At 45.1% G+C, this 23,724-nt stretch overlaps 1 long non-coding RNA gene across 2 annotated transcripts; it reads right to left on the reverse strand.

Moving 5' to 3' along the window:
- Positions 1 to 21,477: 21,477 nt before the first annotated feature.
- Positions 21,478 to 23,062, reverse strand: LOC122067572. Of its 2 annotated transcripts, none has more exons than XR_006136776.1 (3): positions 22,830 to 23,062; positions 22,527 to 22,677; positions 21,478 to 21,967 (listed from the first exon to the last, which is right to left on the reverse strand). It is a non-coding gene; the product is annotated as an uncharacterized LOC122067572 (long non-coding RNA). The 2 variants fall into 2 exon arrangements; XR_006136777.1 differs by having other exon boundaries at positions 22,527 to 22,648; positions 22,830 to 23,058.
- Between the last annotated feature and the right edge of the window lie 662 nt (positions 23,063 to 23,724).

A 23,724-nucleotide genomic window follows, 5' to 3' on the forward strand; every position in this document is an offset into this window, starting at 1 on the left:
GACTCTCAACATAAAAGTAAATGATAGAAAATAAAGGTGCTGACTCCAGTAATTTAAAAGTAGTACGATTGGCCCTCTTGAATATACCATCGGGGTTGCCAACTGTCCTAATGACCAGCCGGGCGTAGGTCTAACCACCACAGTGACCCGACAACCGCGACCACTGCTTCCCCCCAAATGGTAACCCAATACCTCAACCCCTGTTGGGAAGGGTCGTAGCACGGGAAGGTGATAATCCTACACCGTATGCTCCTATATGACATAGTACGATTGCATAGGGCCTCCGCGTCCCATTCCACGGGCCACCATTGTACTCGTTTCCAAGCTGACTATGGCATCTAGTCTATTAATGCATTATGCACAATGATGTCAACATTCATCACATAAGCACATCACCATTTGACATTGAGAAAATAAACACAACACGCATAGCATAAAAATATAAGGATGGCTATGCTACATAGCATTTGCATGATGACATGGCTAGTCTAGATACAATTAAATGAATGCCAAACAAGCCTTGAAACAAGGTCAAACGTCCTCTCCCTACTTACCTGTAGTGTACAAAGACTCACGCCCGGTACGGGTGAGATCCGGTGTGAGAAGCGTAAGTTTTGGTGAACCTATCATAAGTGAACTGGGTTAGCATTTCAGCACTTTGGGGTCAAAACTAACAAGATTTGATGACAAAATCATGTTTAGAATCCTAAAAGAAGGTCGTACGTCCGTTTTGGGTCCGTTCGGACGTAGAAATCACGTTGGGAGTCTCTCAAGTGGGTTGGACAGCCCACCTATCTTAACCCACCAGTCATGACTGGCGGGTAGGTTGACCCATCGATCCTGACCCACCGGTCATGACCGGTGGGCAGGTCGACCCACCGGTTGGTCCCGAGGGCTTGCTAAGACCAACGGGCAGGTTGGCCCACCGGTCAACCCGTCGGTAGGGCCCGCCTGTTGGCCCTGCTAAGACTAACGGGCAGGTTGGCCCGCCGGTTGGCCCCGAGGGCCTGCCCTCTCAGGCGGGTGCCCTCAGGCGGGCCACTTGGCCCACCGGTCTTGGCAAAAAAATGCCATTTTCCCTGAACCCTTCCCCAACCTTTGGGGAATCAAATGGGGCTTTTCCAAACCCATTTTCCACACATTCAAGGTCTCATAATAGGATTCTAACCTAGATCTAGGTTAGATTTAAGGAATGGAAGCCATCTTACCTTCTTTGCCCAAGAACTCTTTCAAAAACCCTAAAATCCCCTCAAATCACCAATGCTCCTCCAACCGTGGAAACACTTCTTCAAATCCTTCAAAATCAACACATAAACCATCTATTAAACCTTAGATTCATCATCTCAAATGAGATTTACAAGACCTCAAGAAACACTACCCAAATCAAGGGTTTCGCTTGGGTATGGTGAAAGTGTAAGGAACCTAGCCTTTGCTCACCTCTAAACGTAGATCTCGTGTTGGAGATCACTCTTCCGATGTCGGAATGGGAAAATCAAACCTTCGGCGCCGTTGAAATCCATTTCTTCTTCCTCTTCCTTGCCCTTTCTTCTTCGTTCTCTTTCCTCTCTTCTTTTCTCTCTCCTCTTAAATCTTCTCACCAACTATTCAGTGTAATAAATGAGATATTGAAAAAAAAACACAAATCCTGCTATTTATACTTTCTTAAAATCATTAGTGACACATGGGTGGGTCACTCAGGTGGGCAGATGCGCCCACCTGTGACCGCCCACTTGAGGGCCGAAAATTGGCCAACAAGTGGGATTTTGATGGGATTCGACTCTCGGCATGAATCTCACACTCGGCATAAGGTATATTGTACGTATACGCTTTAGAATACAGCTACATACCTGCTTTATCTGTACATGGCCTTATGATATGTGCATGTACACGGCTTGGGTACCCCCGTCTCCTTTGGCACTGACTCGGACTTGTCCGGCCAACCGGTGTTCAAAGTTACCCTTGCCATCATGGTCCATAAAGAACCCGCCTTAACCCTCTCTGGTTCGGGTCCTGCATGGTTAAACTGGGTCAACCGTGTAATTAGACCGGGTTTAAAAAGTAGGGTATCACAGTACCAGTGCCAAAGAAAGATGGCAAGGTATGAATGTACGTAGACTTTTGGGACCTTAACAAGGTAAGCCCTAAAGATGACTTCCCGTTACCTCACTCTAATGTATTGGTAGACAACACAGCAGGGCATGTCTTGTTATCATTTATGGATGGATTCTTGGGATACAATCAAGTGAGCATGCACCCAGAGGATCGTGACAAGACAACCTTCACCACACCATGGGGAACCTATTGTTATAAGGTGATGCCTTTTAGACTAAAGAATGCTGAGATAACTTATCAAAGAGTAGCTACAACCATATTGCATGACATGATGAACAAAGATGTGGAAGTCTATGTGGATGATATGATAGTGAAGTCAAGAGATCAGCTGGGGCATATTCCCGCACTAAGACGATTCTTTGAAAGAATCAAGAAGTATCACCTAAATTTGAATCTTCAAAAGTGTGTATTTGGGGCAACAATCGAAAAATTGTTGGGTTTTTTGGTAAGTGAAAGAGGCATCGAAGTCGACCCTATCAAGATCAAGGTAATTCAAGAGATTCCCACACCTCGGACTGAGAAGTAGATATGATGATTTTTAGATCACATCCAGTATATTAATAGGTTTATAGCACAGCTAACTATGATCTGCAAATCCATTTTTAAGCTGCTGAAGAAGGATCAGCCCATGGAATGGAATGACCAATGCCAACAAGCTTTTGATAAGATCAAAGGATACCTCATGAACCCATCAGTATTGACACCACCGGTGGAAGGAGAACTACTTTTGCTATACTTATCATTAGGAGAATATTCCTTGGGCTCATTGCTAGCACAAAAGGAGACAGAAAAGGGGGTAGAACATGCCATATGCTACCTCAGTAAGAAGTTCTTGGAGTACGAAACACGGTACACATCTTTGGAAGGAACGTGTGCTGCACTGATTTGGGCAACGAAAAGGCTACGAGACTACATGGTAGCTTATCCAATACCTCTGATCTCAAGGATGGATCCAATCAAGTACCTCTTTTAGAAACCAGCTCTAACAGGAAGGATAGCTCGGTGGTTACTATTGTTATCAGAGTTTGACATCACCTATGTTACTTAGAAATCTATCAAGGGGAAAGCTATAGACGATCATTTGGCTGCCCACCCCACAGAAGATGGAAGAGCCTTGGATGATGCCTTTCCTGATGAAGAAATCACAATAATAGAAGAAGAAGACACATCTAATGAATGGTAATTATTCTTTATGGAGCAGCTAATCAAAAGGGGTGTGGTGCGAGAATATTGCTTGTCACTCCAGACGGCCTTTACTTACCTTTGTCATTCCGCCTCGATTTCCCCTGTACCAACAATATTGCCGAGTATGAAGCTTGTGTGTTGGGACTAGAAACAACCTTTACTATTGAGGTGAAAAGGATCAAGGTGTATTCGTCCATTGTCATTTGTCAGACACAAGGAAAGTGGAAGACTAGAGATGAGAAGCTGAAGCCATATCAAGAACATCTGGAAGAAGTGATTGGACACTTTGAGAAGATCTCATTCAAATACTTCCAAAGAGAACAATCGATTTGCTGATGCCCTTGCAACCTTGGCTTCCACGGTAGAATGCAACCATATGGCTAGAGTCCAACCATTCTTAGTCGAATAAAGAAGCATATCCATTTATCAAAATTCGATGAACTCTCTCACCATAGATGGTCGGTCTTAGTTCGCTCATATTGTGGATTTTATCAGGGAAAGGAAGTACTTGGTTGAAGCCACAGAAAGCAAAAACAAATTTCTAAGGAGATATCCAATCAGTTTATTCTTCAAGGGGACTTGTTGTACAAGAGGTCCTATGATGGAATACAATTGTTGTGCATGGACGAGGAACAAGCTGCGACAATCATGAAGAAAATTCATTAAGGCCTTTGTGGACCCCGTATGAATGTCAAAATGCTGGCTAAGAAGATTCTTAGGCTGCGATACTATTGGAACAAAATGGAAGCAGACTGCATGAGCTTTGTTAAGAAATTCCACAAATGTCAGATATCTTCCAATATCATACACATTCTACCAATGGAATTGCACTCACTCAGTTCTCCTTGGTCGTTCTCTACTTAGCGCATTGATATCATTGGGAAGGTCAACCCCAAAGCATCCAATGGTCATAAGTTCATCTTGGTAGCCATTGATTACTTCACCAAGTGGGTAGAAGCTCAGTCATATGCAGTTCTTGTAATACCCTACTTCTTAAACCCGGTCTGATTCCGCGGTTGACTCGGTTTAACCATGCAGGAACCGAACCAGAGGGAGTTAGAGCGGGTTCCTTATGGGCTATGATGGCGAGGGTGACCTTAAACACCGACTGGCCCGACAAGTCCGAGCCAGTGCCAGAAGAGACGGGAGTGCCCAAGCCGTGTACATGCACCTACCATAAGGCCATGTACGGATAAAGCAGGTATTGTAGCCGTATATTAAGGTATATACGTATACTACATCGTATGCCAAGGGTGGGGTTCGCGTCAGGCCCAAACTCTGTCAAAATCCCAAGTTTTGGCCCTTAGGTGGGCGGGCAGGTGGGTGCACCCACCCACCAGAGTGACCCATCCATGTGCACTATTCAATTATTTAGGAAGTATATATATAGCATTTATGAGTTTCTTTTCTTTTCATTTATGACACCTGTACGTTGGTGAGAATAGAAAAGAGGAGAGAGAAAAGAAAGGGAAGAAGAAGGGAAGAGAAGGAAGAAGAAGATGAGAAGGATTTCAGTGGCGCCAAAGCTTGATCTTCCCATTCCGACGTTGGAGAACTGATCTTCAACTCTAGATCTACATTTAGAGGTAAGCAAAGTTGGGTTCCTTGAACGTTCATCATACCCAAGCTTAAACCCTTGATTCGAGTAGGGTTTCTTGAGATCTTGTAAATCCCCTTTGAAATGATGAATCTAAGGTTTAATAGATGATTTATGTGTTGATCTTGAAGGATTTGAAGAGATATTGACAAGGTGGAAGAAGCATTGTGGGTTTGAAGTGATTTGGAAGGTTTGAAGTTGTTCTTGAGCAAAGAAGGTAAGATGGTTTCCCATCACTTGAATCTAGTCTATATCTAGGTTAGAACCATCCTATAAGACCTTGAAGGTGTGAAGAAGGGGTTGGAAAAAGCCCCATTTGAATCCCTAAAGAATGGAGAAAGTTGGGAAGAAACAGCAGGTTTCCCGCTAAGACCAGTGGGTGGAACTGGTGGGCCCCTACCCGCCTGTGGGCATCCACCTGAGAGGGCAGGGGCCTTCGGGCACAACCGGTGGGCCAACCGGTGGGCCACCCTACCCGCCGGTCCAAACCGGTGGGTAGGACCGGTGGGCCAGACAGCCCACCTGTCTGACACACCTGTGTGGCCCTGAAGGTGATTCTTTCGTCCGATTGGACCCAAATCGGACGTGTGACCTTCTTTTAACGTTCTAAACATGATTTTGTCATTGAATCTCATTGATTTTGATTCCAAATGGTGAAGTACTAACCCCGCTCAATTATGTTAGGTTCACCAAATCCTACCCATTTCGCATTAGATCTCACCCATACCGAACGAGAATCCTTGTACGCTACAGGCAAGTGGGGAGAGGACGTTTGGCCTTGTTTCAAGGTATTGTTTGGCATTCATTTAATTATATCTAGTCTAGTCATGCCATCATGAATATGCTATGTAGATTAGTCATTCGTCACATTGTTATGCATGTGTGCTATGTTTACTTTCTAAATGCCAATTGAATGAGATGTTTATATGTTGAATGTGGACATCATTGTGCATGATGCATTGATAGACTAGATACCGTAGTCGGCTTGGAAACGAGTGCATTAGTGGCCCGTGGTATGGGACGCGATGGCACTATGCAATCATACTGTTGTCATATAGGGGCATGCGGTATTAGGATTTTCACCATCCCGTGCTACGACCCTTCCCAACAGGGGTTGAGGTGTTGGGTTATAATTTGGGGGGAAGCAGTGGTCGCGGTTGTCGGGTCACTGTGGCGGTTAGACATAACGCCTGGCGGGTCAATAGGACAATCGGTAACCCCGGTGGTACATTCGAGAGGGCCAATCGTACTGCTTTTAAATTGCTGGAGTCAGCACCTTTATTTTCAGTCATTTACATTTCTGTTGAGAGCCGGTGGATGGCATTGTCTTTACTTTTCCGAGTACTCATGGTGGGCCTTCTCCGACAGCCCTATGGGCGTATCGTGGGGGGGAGTTCGCGGCTCGTACCCAGAGTATACGCGCACTGTGGCTGTAGTAGCACTAAAACCAAGGACTTAGTAATGTTGCTTAGGTGGATGTGATTTAAAATGTATAGCATGGCATGTAGTGCATATGATGTGTTTTGATGTGTGGACTGCTGTGTGGTCCATCTTACCACTTACTGAGCTAGTGAGCTCATCCCACGTGTACACCCCTTTTTAGATGATTTTACAGGTCATACATCTGAGGAGCATGGGGTGGGTCCCACAGTCAAGTTTCCTGATGAGGACTGGTGGACCCCTGAGGAGTCAGAGCACGGCACTGACTGCCCGTGCGAGAGTTGTGCTGCGGGACAGCAATTCTGAGGCAGAGCTGAGCCCCACTTTTGAGGCCGTGTTGAGCTCCACTTTTGAGGCCGAGCTGAGCTCTACTATGTGATGCCGAGCTGGGCTCAACCCTTGATGCCGAGCTGAGCTCTAGCCTTGATACCGAGCCGAGCTGTGTACTCTGATTGTTTTGGTGGATTTCCTTATGTACTTGATATTTGAATTTTATTCTTTTTGTGTAAATATCATGCCTTCGGGCCCACATGTATATTATTATTGTATCACACTCCGGGTATCAAGTATCATGGGATTATTCACAGGTAAAACTTAGTCTTCCGCTGATCTGATGAGTTTATATTAGTTATGTGTATGCAATGGTAGAATACAATATCTGATGATCCTGGCAGGTTTGGGTTAACCGGTGTTCACCCGGTCACTGGCCCGGTTCTGTGAGAACGGGGTGTGACAAATGGTGGTATCAGAGTGTGATGCTCTGCTCCACTCACAGCATAATATTAGAATCTCGTAGAATCTATAATAGGGAAATGGGGTTGGGTTAATGTAAAAGCTTTAAGGAGTTAAAAGCCAAAGAAAGAATGGAGTATTAAAAAAGGGTTGCATTATATGTTGCATTCATGGCATGCGTGAGTATAGATAAAAGGTAATTAGGTTGGTGATATAACTTATCACGTACTAGTTTGACGAAATTTCGGCAGCATAACGGCGTAAAATGGGATTTCCAAAAATTTTACACAAAAACACCTGATAAACAACATATCCAATACAAGAAGGATAAAAAAATAGCAAAATACACCACAACTAAACTACACAAGTATTCCACATCAGAATTCACCACAAAATTCACTATCCAAAAATATATTATTCCATAAATGAATCCAGTTACAGCGCAAATACAGGGAATAATAAGAAATGAAATATACAACAAGGTCTACAAAAAAAAAGGAAAAACAGATAAACAGCTGGTGTGGGCAAGCCAAGCCCTCACTGGTCATCGTCGTCATCATCGATGATCACCACGTTCGCTGGAGGCCTAGAGTTGACGTCGAGGCGGTGATCGTAATAGTCAAACCTCGCGTTCACCAGCCGTACCTCCCTCCGAAGCCGGCCAAAATCTGCTGAGATAGCGTTGGCCGTGGTGTCCAAGTCCTGACCCAGCCTGAGGAAGGAATCCTCCAAAGTAGCTTGCCTCTCCAGGATGCGTTCCTCCCTGGAGGCACTCTCGTCCAGCCGTCTCAGTAGCTGAACTTGGCCATCCTACAAGGCCCGTATGGAGGACATCATGCCCTCGAAGTCGTATGCGCCACTCCCAGGTGGTGGGGCTCTATGTGGTGAGGCTGCAGCTCTGGAAGAGCTGGGACCAAGACCTCTCGACTCCTGAGGTGCCTCCTCAGGGGTGCCATCATCCACCAGATCATCCCCCTCATCCTGAGGAATGTAGTCCTCATCCTCCTCGCTGGACTCCTCCTCCATAAGGACATCCTCCATAGGGGCAGCCCTCCTACCCCTACCTCTCTGAGCTCTTGCTCTTGCTCTTGGAGGTGAATCCATGAGGGTGTGGAGACCCATCCTCAGAAGGTTACTCCGGTTAAACCTATCACCCGGAGTCTTCCCCTCCTCGCCGCTCAAGTCCACCCCGAAGAACTCGAAGATCCTAGTGAGGATCTTGCCATAGGGGAACCCTCCATCCTTAGGGTGGGAAGTGTGGTGCTCCATCGTCCTGAGAATGATGTAGGGGAGGCACAAGTTCTCAACACCTCCCTCTGCAGCCGTGTAAATGCAGAACGCAATGAAAGCCACCATGAAACCCACCTGGTTCTGATGACCTCCTCTGGGGAGCAGGTTGAACTGGACCAACCGGGCAAATAGATGAACCTCGGGGTAGAAGGACGTCTTGGACTCTGGACGGGTACTGCTGCCGCAGATGGTCTCGTAGATGGAGTCCGACGTCTCCAAACTCATGAACGGTAGTAACAGTGTCCAGCTGCCGATATACCCAGGATGCTGGCCAAGGTACCCACCGTCAGCTGGATGTCTACCCCCTTCACCAAGCTGCTAATGGTGAACTCCCCGTACGGATACGACACCTCCAAGTTGCAGTAGAACCTACGGACTAGCTGCTCGTAGCATGGTCGGTCTACGTGAAGGATAGAATCCCAGCCCAATGCTGAGAACCTCTCCTGAAGCTGAGCCTTATGGAAGTCGTCGACCACCACGGTCTTCTCCATCATCACTGACCTCTTCAGGAAAATAGGCCAGTTGGCTGCTGCCTCTGCACTAAGGAAGTGCTCCTCATCATAGTCGGTAGGGTCAGAACGGGCAGGTCCTGGTCTCTCTGTGCGAGGAGCTGAAGAGCTGCTCTCCGCACTCTTCCACTTAGTGGCGGTGGTCTTACGTCGTACGCCAGAGGAAGATGGTCCTTTTCCGGTGCGAGATGACATCCTGGCAAGAAGAAAAGAAAGTGGCGTAAGTAAAGAATGGAAAATGACAGCATTAGAGAGGGGAAACATGCCAAACAGTAAAATGACAGCAAAGAGCATATTAACCTGAGAGGATTCAATTGCAACGCGCAAACTCATTCACNGAAAATGACAGCATTAGAAAGGGGAAACCCAAAACCCAAATTCTTGCAAAATGGAGAAGGCGACAAGCAGAGAACCTATGGACATGATGCACGGTAGGTGACAACGCAGAGAAACATGCCAAAATAGTAAAATGACAGCAAAAGCGAAGAGCATAAATAACATGGGGGGATTCGATCCCAACGCGCAAACTCATTCACAATGGAGTAAAAGCTTGAAACCCTAGATCTAGAACAAAATGCCATGGTAGTGGGATCATGAAAGCACAAAAACATACCCAAATAGGCTGGGGAAGTCCACGGATGCAAGGATGTGATGAAAATCAAGGAAACCAATACAAAAAGAGGGATTTTCATGGAAATACATGGGGATTCCAAGTATAATGGACAATTCATGAAATCTATAGCGTGCTAATCATAAAGCAAGTGTAATGCATCACAAAGGAACCATCAATTGGAGAAAATGATCGAAAATTTAAGAAATCCCCAAATTTGGAAACCTAGGGCACGATTTGGGGTTTTCTCCAAATGAAGGGATAAAATCCAAATAAACTACAAACGACCATAGTAGAAACATCACAATCAAATGGAAATGCTATTCTATGGAGAAAAATATGGAAAGAAAACCTAAAGTAAAGCTTACACATGCATTTTACCCCAAAAAAAGGGAAATTCTGAGAAAAGAGAAGAAGAAACTTCTTGAGGAAAAGGGAGAGTTAAACCTTCTCAAAAACACCGAGTTGATGAGTAGACTCGTGAGTAGAAGCACCGAGGAGACCTCCAAGATCGCCCAAGGAAGAGAGGGAGTGAGAGAAAGGAGTTGGGGAAAGAGGCAAGACAGAACAGGGTCTGTAGGGCCCTGTTCGTGTTTTTACACGGGCAGGACCGGCGGGTCTGACCGGCGGGCCCCTACCCGCCGGTGCTACCCGCCGGTTTGAGGCACTAGGACCTGCGGGCTCGACCGGCGGGCCCCTACCCGCCGGTGTAGCCCACTGGTTGTGAAAATTGGGAAATTTTGAAGATTTTTTTTTTCTTTTTTCCCTTCTCTCCTCCTAGCATGATTACATTGTTTCTCATCATTGATATTATTCCTATATTAATGTGTTATGGTCAAGTGGGACCATTGACGTACCTGTTGGGGCATTGGCCCTGTATCTTGGAAATTAAGTTACGATTTATTGTGGACTATCATACACTACAATACCTTATATGATGGCATATAATTGTGCCGAAATCAATTCTCCGGTGTTTAACCAATATGGTGTGTGATATGTTCCAGGTACAGGGATACGATGGTACGTACTAGATCCGGTAGTAATGCCCGAGGTACCTCGCGGGGTCCTCGTCGGGTCGGTCGACCACAAAATCCTAGAGGGTCCCGTTCTGTGGGGCATACCTCACCTCCACTACCTCCAGAGACCCTTGGTCAGGGTGGGGCACATGGGGACCCACCTATGACTACACTCCCGGACCCTCCACTGGTCATTACTCTGGGAGATGTTGCTACTATAATTCAGCAGTCACAACAGGCTTTTCAGCAATAAATGCTTCAGCAACAGCAAGCATTTATGACTGTTATTCAGCAACAGTTGGACTTTTCTCAACCGGGTCAACCTCCCCGGGTACTCACTCCACAGGACCCGCCTGTAGGGTCGGGAACGGGACCACAGGTGGGAGGTACACCTCCAATCCCACCATTCGGTGTTCCTCAGTATGGGATGCCTCCTCCATACTACTACTATCCTGCTTATGCTCCTAACTTCCCGGCGACGAATAATACGTCAAGGGTAGTGGAGTCATTCAAGAGGAACTTACCACCTGTATTCTCTAAGGTGGGGAGTGATCCTCTGGAACCGGACCAATGGATCCAAGAATTAGAGAAAATATTTGAGGTGCTTGAGTGCACGGACGTGCAGAAACTCATTTGTGCTGGGTTGCAACTTAAAAAGGAGGCAAATTCTTGGTGGCAAGCCTCCAAGCCCATATTGTTGGCTGCCCATCCAGAACCCACTTGGGAGCAGTTCAAGGAGTTGTTCTTGGACAACCATTATCCGCGCAGCTTCAGAGACCGGAAGGAGACTGAGTTCATGGCCTTAACTCAAGGAGGTAAGACTGTCCTTGAGTACCAACAACAATTCAAGAGTTTGTTCCATTTTGCCCCAAGGCATATGAGGACAGCTGAAGAGAAGGCAGCAAGGTTCCTAAAAGGCTTAAAAGCATCTATTGGGTCTGTACTTGAGGTCCTGGATTTGACCATGGAGGATAAGCAAAAGGGTGAACAGTCCCTCATTCCTGGACTGTGGAAGAGAACAAACCCATTTCCGGATATGGGAAACTCCTCCAAGGCATACCGCGGATCATACAGTTCTGGGCCTATGTATAGGCAGCCCTATAGGCCATCTGGCTACCCTCCTAGCCCAGTTGGTGGTTCGGGTTCCACTTCTTTCCGCCCGAACACTAGTGTGGCACCTACAGCTCCAAGGCCACCCCGACCTCCATCTGCAACGGGTCAAGTGCAGAGGGGCCCCGCCCCAGTTCCGACGCCTCAGATTTGTTGCTTCAACTACCATTCATATGGGCATTATGTGAAGGACTGTCGGGCCAGACCAACCTTGCCCTCCAGTCAACCCTTTGCATACCGACCTCCCTTAGCTCGGGGGAATCAGCCGCAGGGAAGGATGTATGCTCTGTCAGCTGAGGAAGCTGAGGCCAGTACAGAAGTAGTAGCAGGTACATTTTAAATTAAGAAATTCATTATGATTAATATTGATGACCTGCTGAAATTATATGCATTGTTTTACTAGGTATCCTACCCATATCAGGCATACCAGCCTATGTTTTATTCGATTCAGGAGCTACTCATTCATTCACATCTAAGAGATTTGTAGAGAAACTTGGGATGTCACCCAGGATCTTAGATCATGGAATGATTGTTAGTATGCCTACTGGTAAAGTTGCACAGTTGAAGGAAGTGTATGGGCCGTGCCCAGTGGAAATTAATGGGAAGAACCTTGATGCACAACTCATTAAGTTTAATATGCCGAATTTTGATGTTATATTGGGTATGGATTGGTTGTTGGCTCATCGAGCTAATGTGATCTGTGCTGAAAAGCTGATTAGGGTGACAGATGACGAAGGGAAAGAATTGGTATACCGAGCAGATCCAATGAAAAGAGTGAGGAAGGTCCTTGTCTCTGCTCTTCAAGCGGTAAAATTGCTAGAAAGTGGATGTCATGGTTACTTGGCATCGGTACTTGATGTTGATGCAAGGATTACACCTCTAGGAGAGGTAAAGGTGGTTAAAGAGTTTCCCGACATTTTCCCAGATGATCTGATGCATTTACCACCTGATAGAGAGTTGGAGTTTGCCATAGATTTGACTCCTGGAGCAGCTCCAGTATTTAAGGCTCTATACAGGATGGCACCAGCTGAATTGAAGGAGTTGCAGATGCAGTTGCAGGAACTATTGGAAAAGGGGTTTATTCGCCCAAATGTTTCACCTTGGGGTGCCCCAGTGTTGTTTGTCAAGAAGAAAGATGGCAGTTTGCGTATGTGCATAGATTACCGGGAGTTAAATAAGCTAACCATTAATAATCGGTATCCATTGCCACGCATTGATGATTTATTTGATCAGTTGCAGGGAGCCAGAGTATTCTCAAAGATAGACCTTCAGTCTGGATATTATCAGCTCAAGATAAAGGGCAGTGATATACCCAAAACAGCATTTAGGACTCGATACGGTCTCCATGAGTTCCTAGTGTTATCTTTCGGGTTAACCAATGCACCGGCAGCATTCATGGATCTAATGAATCAAGTATTTCAGGATGTGCTCGATAAATGGGTAATTGTTTTTATTGATGACATCTTGATCTACTCCAAGACCGAGGAGGAGCACACTCAACACTTGAGAATGGTGTTACAGAGGTTGAGAGATCAACAATTGTTTGCCAAGTACAGCAAGTGTGAATTCTGGCTTGAACAAGTTGGATTCCTGGGGCACGTAGTGTCTAAAGCCGGAATCGAGGTAGATCCTGCAAAGGTGAAAGCAGTAGTGGAGTGGGAAAGTCCCAAGAATGTTACCAAAATTAGAAGCTTCTTGGGTTTGGCTGGATATTACCGGCGCTTCATTGAGAATTTTGCTCGGATCTTGGTGCTAATGACCAAGTTGACTAAAAATGGTGTGAAATTCGACTGGGCAGAGGAATGTGAGAAGAGCTTCCAGGAATTGATCATCGTTTGTGATCGACCGACCGGACGAGGACCCCACGAGGTACCTCGGGCATTACTACTGGATCTAGTACGTACCATCGTATCCCTATACCTGGAACATATCGCACACCATATTGGTTAAACACCAGAGGATTGATTTCGGCACACAATTATATGCCATCACATAAGGTATTGTAGTGTATGATAGTCCACAATAAATCGCAACTTAATTCCGAGGTACGGAGCCAACGCCCCAACGGGTACGTCAATGATCCCACTTGACCATAACACATTAATATAGGAATAATATCAATAATGAGAATCAATATAATCATGCTAGGAGGGAAAAAAAATTTCAAAATTTTCCCAATTTTCACAACCGGTGGGCTGCACCGGCGGGTAGGGGCCCGCTGGTCGAGCCCACCGGTCCCAGTGCCTCAAACCGGCCGGTGGCACCGGCAGGTAGGGGCCCGCCGGTCCTGCCCGAGTAAAAACATGAACAGGGCCTGTAGGGCCCTGTTCTATCTTGTCTCTTCCCCAACTCCTTTTTCTCTCTCCCTCTCTTCCTTGGGCGATCTTGGAGGTCTCCTCGGCGCTTCTACTCGCGAGTCTACTCATCAACTCGACGCTTTTGAGAAGGTTCAACTCTCACTCCTTCAAGTAAGTTTCTTCCTCTCCTTTCTCAGAACTTTCATTTGGGGGTAGAAGGGCATGTGTAGGCTTTAATCTAGGCTTTCTTTTCCACATTTCTTTTCATAGAATAGTATTGCCATGTGATTGTGATGTTTCTACCGTGGTCGTTTGTAGTTTATTAGGATTTTATCTCTTCATTTGGAGAAAACCCCAAATCGTGCCCTAGGTTTCCAAATTTGGGGATTTCTTCAATTCTCGCCCCTTTTCTCCAATTGATGATTCCTTTGTGATGCATTCCACTTGCTTTATGCTTAGCATGCCATAGATTTCATGAAATATCCATTATGCTTGGAATCCCCATGTATTCCCATGAAAACCCCTCTTTTGTATTGGTTTCATTGGTTTTCATCACATACTTACATCTGTGGACCTCCATTGTCCATTTGGGTATGTTTTTGTACATTCATGATCCCGCTACCAATGCATTTCGTCTTAGTCCTATGGTTTCAAGTTGTACTCCATTGTGTTTGAATTTGCGCATTTCAATTGAATCCTCCCATGTCACATATACTCCTTGCTATTATTTTACTGTTTTAGCATGTTTCCCCTTTGTCACTTACCGTGTATCATGTCCATAAGTTCCCTATCATTTCTAGCTTGTTGCCGTTTCCATTTTTGCGAGTATTTGGGTTTTGGGTTTTCCCTTTCTAATGCTGTCATTTTTCATTCTTTACTAACCCCACTTTCTTTTCTTATTGCTAGGATGTCATCTCGCACCGGCAAGGGACCATCTTCCTCTGGCGTTAGACGTAAGACTACCGCTTCTAAGCAGAAGAGTGCGGAACCCAGCTCTTCAGCCCCCCGCACAGGGAGACCCAGGACCTGCCCGGTCTAACCCTACAGACTATGATGAGGAGCACTTCCTTGGTGCAGAGGCAGCAGCCAACTGGCCGATTTTCCTGAAGAGGTCGGTGATGATGGAGAAGACCGTGGTAGTCGACGAATTCCACAAGGCTCGGCTTCAGGAGAGGTTCGCAGCACTGGGCTGGGATTCTATCCTTCACGTAGACCGACCATGCTACGAGCAGCTAGTCCGCCGGTTCTACTGCAACTTGGAGGTGTCTTGTCCATACGGGGAGTTCACCATAAGCAGCTTGGTGAAGGGGGTAGATATCCAGCTGACGGTGGGTACCTTGGCCAGCATCTTGGGCATATCGGCAGCTAGGCACCGATACTACAGTCCTCCCAGGAGTAAGCCTCTGGGACCATTCATGAGCCTGGAGACGCCGGACTTCATCTACGAGACTATCTGCGGTAGCAGCACCCGTCCGGAATCCGAGACGTCCTTCTACCCCGAGGTTCGTTTATTTGCTCGGTTGGTCCAGTTCAACCTGCTCCCCAGAGGAGGTCATCGGAACCAGGTGGGTTTCATGGTGGCTTTCATCGCTTTCTGCATCTTCACGGCCACAGAGGGAGGTGTCGAGCACTTATGCCTCCCATACATCATTCTCAGGACGATGGAGCACCACACTTCCCACCCTGAGGATGGAGGATTCCCCTATGGTAGGATCCTCACTAGGATCTTCGAGTTCTTCGGGGTGGACCTGAGCGGCGAGGAGGGGAAGACTCCGGCTGATAGGTTTGACAGGAGTAATCTCCTGAGGATGGGTCTCCATACCCTCATGGATACACCTCCGAGAGCAGGAGCTCAAAGAGGTAGGGGTAGGAGGGCTGCCCCTATGGAGGATGTCCTCATGGAGGAGGAGTCCAGTGAGGAGGATGAGGACTACATTCCTCAGGATGAGGGGGATGAGCTGGTGGGTGATGGCATCCCTGAGGAGGCACCTCAGGAGTCGAGAGGTCCTGGTCCCAGTTCCTCCAGAGCTGCAGCCTCACCACATAGAGCCCCACCACCTGGGAGTGGTGCATACGACTTCGAGGGCATGATGTCCACCATGCGGGCCTTGCAGGATGGCCAAGTTCAATTACTGAGACGGTTGGACAAGAGTGCCTCCAGGGAGGAACGCATCCTGGAGAGGCAGGCTACTTTGGAGAACTCCTTTCTCCAGCTGGGCCAGGACTTGAGCGCCACGGCTAACGCCATGTCCGCCGACTTTGGCCGACTACGGAGGGTGGTACGGCTGGTGAACACGAGGTTTGACTATTATGACCACCGCCTCGATGTCAACTCTAGGCCTCTGACGAACGTGGTGATCATCGATGATGACGACGATGACCAGTGAGGGCTTAGCTCGCCCACACCAGCTGTTTATCTATTTTCCCTTTTTGTAGACCTTGTTGTATATTTCATTTCTTCTCAATCCTTGTATTTGTACTGTAACTGGACTCATTTATGGAATAATATCTTTTGATAGTGATTTTTTTGCGGTGCATTTATTTGTTGAGTTCTTATATAGTTTGATTGTGATGGTTCTTGTTACTTTTTATCTTTATCGTATTGAATATGTTGTTTATCAGGTGTTGTGTGTAAAATTTTTAGAAATCCCATTTTACGCCGTTATGCTGCCGAAATTTCGTCAAACTAGCACGCGATAGGTTATATCACCAACTTAATTACCTTTTATCTACACTCCCGTATGCCATGAATGCAATCCCTAAATGCAAATCTTTTTATACTTTCTTTCTTTGGCTTTTAACTCCTTAAAGATTTTACATTAACCCAACCCCATTTCCCTATTATAGAGTCTATGGGATTCGAATGGTATGCTGTGAATGGAGCAGAGCATCACGCTCTGATACCACCGTTTGTCACACCCCGTTCTCCTCAGAATCGGGCCAGTGACCGGGTTAACACCGGTTAACCCAAACCTGCCAGGATCATCAGATACTGTATTCCACCACAACATACACATAACTAATATAAGCTCATCAGATTAGCAGAAGACTAAGTTTTACCTATGAATAATCCCATAATACTTGATACCCGAATTGTAATACAATAATTATATACATGTGGGCCCGAAGGCATGATATTTACACAATAAAAGTAAAATTCATATATCAAGTATGTAAAGGAAATCATCAAAATAATCAAAGTACACAACTCGGCTCGGCAACAAAGGCTAGAGCTCAGCTCGGCATCAAGGGTTGAGCCCAGCTCGGCATCACATAGTAGAGCTCAGCTCGGCCTCAGAAGTGGAGCTCAGCACGGCCTCAGAACTGCGGTCCCGCAGCACAACTCTCACACGAGCAATCAGTGCCGTGCTCTAACTCCTCAGGAGTCCACCAGTCCTCTTCAGGAAACTCGACTGTGGGACCCACCCCGTGCTCCTCAGATGCATGACCTGCAAAATCATCTAAAAAGGGGGTACCCGTGGGATGAGCTCACTAGCTTAGTAAGTGGTAAGATGGACCACACAGCAGTCCACACATCAAAACACATTCATATGCACTACATGCCATGCTATACATTTTAAATCACATCCACCTAAGCAACATTACTAAGTCTTCGGTTTTAGTGCTACTACAGCCACAGTGCCCGTATACTCCAGGTACGAGCCGCGAATTCCCTCCCGCGATACGCCCATAGGGCTGTCGGAGAAGGCCCACCGTGATTACTTGGAAAAGTAAAGACAATGCCATCCACCGGCTCTCAATAGAAATGTAAATGACTGAAAATAAAGATGCTGACTCCAGCAATTTAAAAGCAGTACGATTGGCCCTCTTGAATGTACCACCGGGGTTGCCGACTGTCCTAAATGACCCGCCGGGCGTTATGTCTAACTACCACAGTGACCCAACGGCCACGACCACTGCTTCCCCCCAAATGATAACCCAACACCTTAACCCCTGTTGGGAAGGGTCGTAGCACGGGATGGTGAAAATCCTAATACCGCATGCTCCTATATGACAATAGTATGATTGCATAGTGCCATCGCGTCCCATTCCACGGGCCACCAATGCACTCGTTTCCAAGCCGACTATGGCATCTAGTCTATCAATGCGTCATGCACCATGATGTCCACATTCAACATATAAACATCTCATTCATTTGGCATTTAGAAGGTAAACATAGCACACATGCATAACAATGTGATGAATGACTAATCTACATAGCATATTCATGATGGCATGACTAGACTAGATATAATTAAATGAATCCCAAACAATGCCTTGAAACAAGGCCAAACGTCCTCTCCCCACTTACTTGTAGTGTACAAGGATTCCCGTTCGGTACGGTGAGATCCGGTGCGAAACGGGTAGGATTTGGTGAACCTAACATAATTGAGCGGGGTTAGTACTTCACCATTTTAGGATCAAAATTAACGAGATCCGATGACAAAAATCATGTTTAGAACGTCAAAAGAAGGTCACACGTCCGATTTGGGTCCAATCGGACGTAAGAATCACCTTCGGGGCCACACGGGTGGGTCAGACAGGTGGGCTGTCTGGCCCACCGGTCCTACCCACCGGTTTGGACCGGCAGGTAGGGGCCCACTAGTAGTGCCCGCCGGTTTGGCCCGCCGTTTGGGCCAGGGGCCCCTGCTAGGACCGGCGGGTAGGGTGGCCCACCGGTTGGTCCCGCTGGTTGTGCCCGAAGGCCCCTGCCCTCTCAGGTGGGTGCCCACAGGCGGGCAGGGGCCCACCGGTTCCACCCACCAGTCTTGGCGGGAAAACATCCGTTTCTTCCCAACTTCCTCCATTCTTCGGGGATTCAAATGGGGGCTTTTCCCAACCCATTCTTCACACTTTCAAGTCTTATAGGATGGCTCTAACCTAGATCTAGGTTAGATTCAAGTGATGGGAAACCATCTTACCTTCTTTACTCAAGAATAACTTCAAACCCTCCAAATCACTTCAAACCCACAATGCTTCTTCCACCTTGTCAATACCTCTTCAAATCCTTCAAGATCAACACATAAATCATCAATTAAACCTTAGATTCATCATTTCAAAGGGGATTTACAAGATCTCAAGAAACCCTACTCGAATCAAGGGTTTAAGCTTGGGTATGGTGAATGTTCAAAGAACCCGACTTTGCCTACCTCTAAATGTAGATCTAGAGTTGAAGATCACTCTTCCGGCGCCGGAATGGGAAGATCAAGCTTCGGCGCCGCTGAAATCCTTCTCTTCATCCTCTTCCTTCTCTTCCCTTCTTCTTCCCTTTCTTTTCTCTCTCCTCTTTACTATCCTCACCAACGTACGGGTGTCATAAATGAAAAGAAAAGAAAAACATAAAGCTATATATATAATTCCTAAATAAGTGAATAGTGCACATGGATGGGACACTCAGGTGGGTGGGTGCACCCACCTGTCCGCCCACCTGAGGGCCAAAACTTGGGATTTTGACAGAGTTCGGGCCTGGCGCGAACCCCACCCCTGGTATACGATGTAGTATACGTATATACCTTAATATATGGCTACAATATCTGCTTTATCCATACATGGCCTTATGGTCGGTGCATATACACGGCTTGGGCACTCCCGTCTCTTCTGGCACTGGCTCGGACTTGTTGGGTCAGCCGGTGTTTAAGGTCACCCTTGCCATCATAGCCCATAAGGAACCATCTCTAACTCCCTCTGGTTCGGTTCCTGCATAGTTAAACCGGGTCAACCGCGCAATCAGACCGGGTTTAAGAAGTAGGGTATTACACTTAAGGTGTTCATGCCTTCTAGTGGTCCTTGGGATGTGGCCATGGTCTTTGACTCACTTAATACAAGAAAATCGTCTTACAAGATTAAGCTCACACTCTGATAGCAATAGAAATAACCTAGAGGGAGGTGAATAGGTTATGCTAATAGAAATTCCAAGTGTGATTGTGAAATATAAAATACGAACTAGATAAAATTCACAACCACACAAGACCAAAATTTATAGTGGTTTGACTCAACCTGAGTCTAGTCTACTCCCTACAAGATCCTTTTGTAAGGTATTCCACTAGCTCTTCCCTTTCAGTACAGTAGATAGGGAGGAAAACCTTTATATAATCTCTTAAGGATAAGAGTATCCGTACAATCACCTTTCCAAGTAGAGAGACGCCTTACAATCTCCTTTATATGTAGAGAGACACCTTACACTCTTTTAAGAATAAGAGGATCCTTACAATATATTTCAAGGATGAGAGGGTCCTTACAATCTCTTAAGGATGAGAGGGTCCTTACACAAGCCTAAGTACAGTCTAGACTAAGTGTAAAATAAAAAATGGAGAAGTAGAATAAAAGAGAGTTACTTTTTGTGTTGTGCATGAATGAAATGCAATGATATAAAAGAATGCACCTTGTAAGTCTTCTTAATACTTGCAATGCAAATACCAAGATATAGATGAAGACTTTGTAGATAACCTTGAGTTCCTCTTGAATGGAAAATGAAGAACTAGAACTCAAGAGATGATATAGACTAATCTCACCTCTAATGCTCAAATAATGCTTTTCCAAAGTTAGGATTAATTGTTTTTTAATGAGTAGCATTAGTGGTATTTGTCAGTGAGGTTAAGTGGTCATTTTAGGCAATAAATTAGGGTCTAACGGTTATATTCTGGGTCCACTGGTTAATTGCCATCGGTAGTCGATCGACCGCCAAGTTTCATCATTAAGGCAAAAATATTGCCATTGGAGCTCATCCAGGTAGGCACTGTTCGACTAGGGGTTTCAGCCGGTCGACCACTTATGGCCTCGCATAGTGTTGGTTGATTGGCCGATCGATCACCCGCAGGCTCTGTCCAGACTGACAGAATTCTGTTATACTGACCAGTCATCAGTGTTTTACCTATAACTTTCTGGTCCGACCTTGGATTGACCCAATTCGAGTTGTGAATCATGACTTGGTTGCCTACAATTTTCATGGGGGTCCATATCCTAATACTAACTTTAAGGTTACATAAAATGCCCTTAAGTCAGGTTATTATGGTTTTCACGTGATTTCACCAGACCATATTTTTCTTAGTATGTTCTATACCACTTAAGGACTTTCACACTTGGTCAAGGTATGTCCTAAGGTCATTCTAGTATGATTTTATGCAATGCATGGTGTGCTTCCACGTATACATATGGGGTGTACAAGTTACAAAGAAGAGACTAATCTATCCTAGGAGTCTTCATCTTCACTTGATACTTGAAATCTTCATCTTCGCTTGGTACTTCAACTCTTGGCACTCGATCTTCTTGTTTGCAATTCCATGTCTTTGGAATTTATGTCTTGACCAGAAGTCTTCAAATACACTTGGCTTTGTGATGTTTTCTTATGCTAGGCAATACTTAACAATTATGGTTAAAGCCACTTATTTGTTTGTTATCACCAAAACATACATAGGAGTTTGGGCATGTTCCCAACAGGTTTTTCTCCGTACCATATGAGGGACAAAAATGATGCTATACACCCATAATTAAAATTTCTTTGCAATTCAATATGGTCAATTTACATAATTATTGTCTTATTTGACCTATGTCTTTTTTTTTTTTTTTCTAATAATTAAGATGGAGAAATTTTTTTTATTATTAAAACAGAACAAAAGAATAATAAACCAAACACCAACAATAACCACCAAAATTTGGCTACTCATCCACCTTCGGCATGACCATTAGATGATTACAACTCTATCTAACCATTACACAGAAAATATCCCTAAATATCAGTTCCCAAGTCTTCAACCATTCATCTCTCATTGAGCTACAATACTGGATATAGTCAACCCATTGATAGAATATCATCAACCATCAATAAATTGCTCAGGTTGAATAGCAATTCTCTCAATAGAAAAAGCAGGTTGCAGAGGCTGAGGAAGATCCCCATTCTCACTTCTCAACATCACAAAAACAGATGACATGGTTGGTCTATGTATTGTTTTAGCTTGGACACATAATAATCGAATTTGTATGCATTTCATTAGTTCATTGCTACTGCATGACTCCATTGAAAGGGGATCCACCAAGTTCAACCTTTCTTCTTCAGACCATAATTTCCATACCTGCAACAACATACCTTAGTTTTAGTAAATTTTTATCCCAAGATTTGTCATTTTCAAATGTGACATAGTGAAACCTACATATAATATGAGTAATGATATCATTCTTTGTTCCGTAAGCCCCACTAAGGAAGATACTCGAATGCTTAGATAGGCACTTCCCATGCGATGAGTAATGATATCATTATTTGTTCGAGCAGAGTAGCACAAGTGCCAAATGTAGGAGCACTTGGGAATTTGGTCAGAGCGCCAATGACTTTTATTCCAGATAAATTTCTTAGCCCTTCTATAGGGGCCCAAGAAGAAGAGTGAACTAAGTATAGCTATATTCGTAGAAAATGTTAGAAGTAGATGCTTAAGGGGAATTCAACATAACAGCAATAGTTGCAATAAGGGTTTCTGGAAACAGAGAGCGACATTTTCCCTAGAAGACAAGGTTTCATAAATATATATATATATATATATATTGAAGAAACTGCAAAATCCGATTGATGCCCATCTTCCCCAATTAGAGAGTGACATTCAAAGAAAGCCAAAGAGAGGGAGAGGAGGAGGAGAATACCAAATCAAAATTTTCATAGTTGCCAGTGGGTTGTAGAAAACATCGTTGATAGCATGGCAGGCGAACCAGAGACAGAATCTAGGGTTTAGTGGAGGCAGATCCAAGCACTTCGATCGCCACTACTACATATCCATGAACGAACATATGAGATCTGAGAAGAAAAGAAAAAAACACATCGATGCCCAACACGAAAGAGAAAGCGGTAATTCTGGGTTTAGAACCTCACCTTACAACTCAATGAAAATGAAACAGAGAGCAGTAGAGAGAGAAAGTGAGTGAGAGAGAGAGAGATTACGAGCTTACCAGTAGTGGGGTGGGCTACAAAGTCATTGGCGATAGACTCTCGATGAGAGGGTATCGAACCAGAGAAGAGAGAAGCTTGGCTTGTCTTTGGTCGCAGGTTTAGTGGCCTCCCTAGAGGACGTCTTCCACTTTCCCTTTTTATATGAGGGTGTTAAAATGGTTGCTCAAATCTGAATGTTGGAGTTGACATAAACTTAGATTTGAGCCAACATTCAGATTTGAGAGATATCCTTTGTAATATGGTCATTCATTAGAAGCAGGTGCCTCTCTTATGAGGATTGTCCTAGTGGAACCAAACAACCAAAAAAATTAAGAATTGTCATTCTAAAGAATGTCATACAATTGATTTACCTAACCAAACACGCCCGCATTCCTTCATGAATAGATGTGGTCACTTTGTTTTACTCTATCGATCTTGAGCTGCCCGTGGCCTGTGTTGGATGATAGATATTAAGTGGGAAAAATCAATCAATAAAGCCATTCAAACACGAACTCCAGTCTTAGGAAAATTAAGAGAGCAGCCCCATCTCTCTCTCTCTCTCGCTCTCTCGACAACTGGATTATTTCTAGGAAGCGAAGTTAGAACAACTTTCTTCACAAATAAGGAAAGGGTAAAGGAAAGCGAAGCACTTTTTCCATTATTAAAATAAAAAAAAAAGGGAGAAAGAAAGCAAAGCACTTTTTCCCGTTTCCGGTGCCTAATTAACATTACAAGTTACAACATAAATACGAGAAGGAGAATTTACCGAAGAAACTCAAAACAAAAGGATTGGTCACTTCTTCAATTAACTGGATGCTCAATTAGTGATCCAAAGGTTAGAAGAACTTTGCACACGCATCCTGATACATAATTGAATATCTTCAAGACTTTTCAGACCTTGGATCACTAAGTGGG

This window comes from Macadamia integrifolia, unplaced genomic scaffold, assembly GCF_013358625.1.
Source record: "Macadamia integrifolia cultivar HAES 741 unplaced genomic scaffold, SCU_Mint_v3 scaffold2979, whole genome shotgun sequence".
Classification (NCBI taxonomy): domain Eukaryota; kingdom Viridiplantae; phylum Streptophyta; class Magnoliopsida; order Proteales; family Proteaceae; genus Macadamia; species Macadamia integrifolia.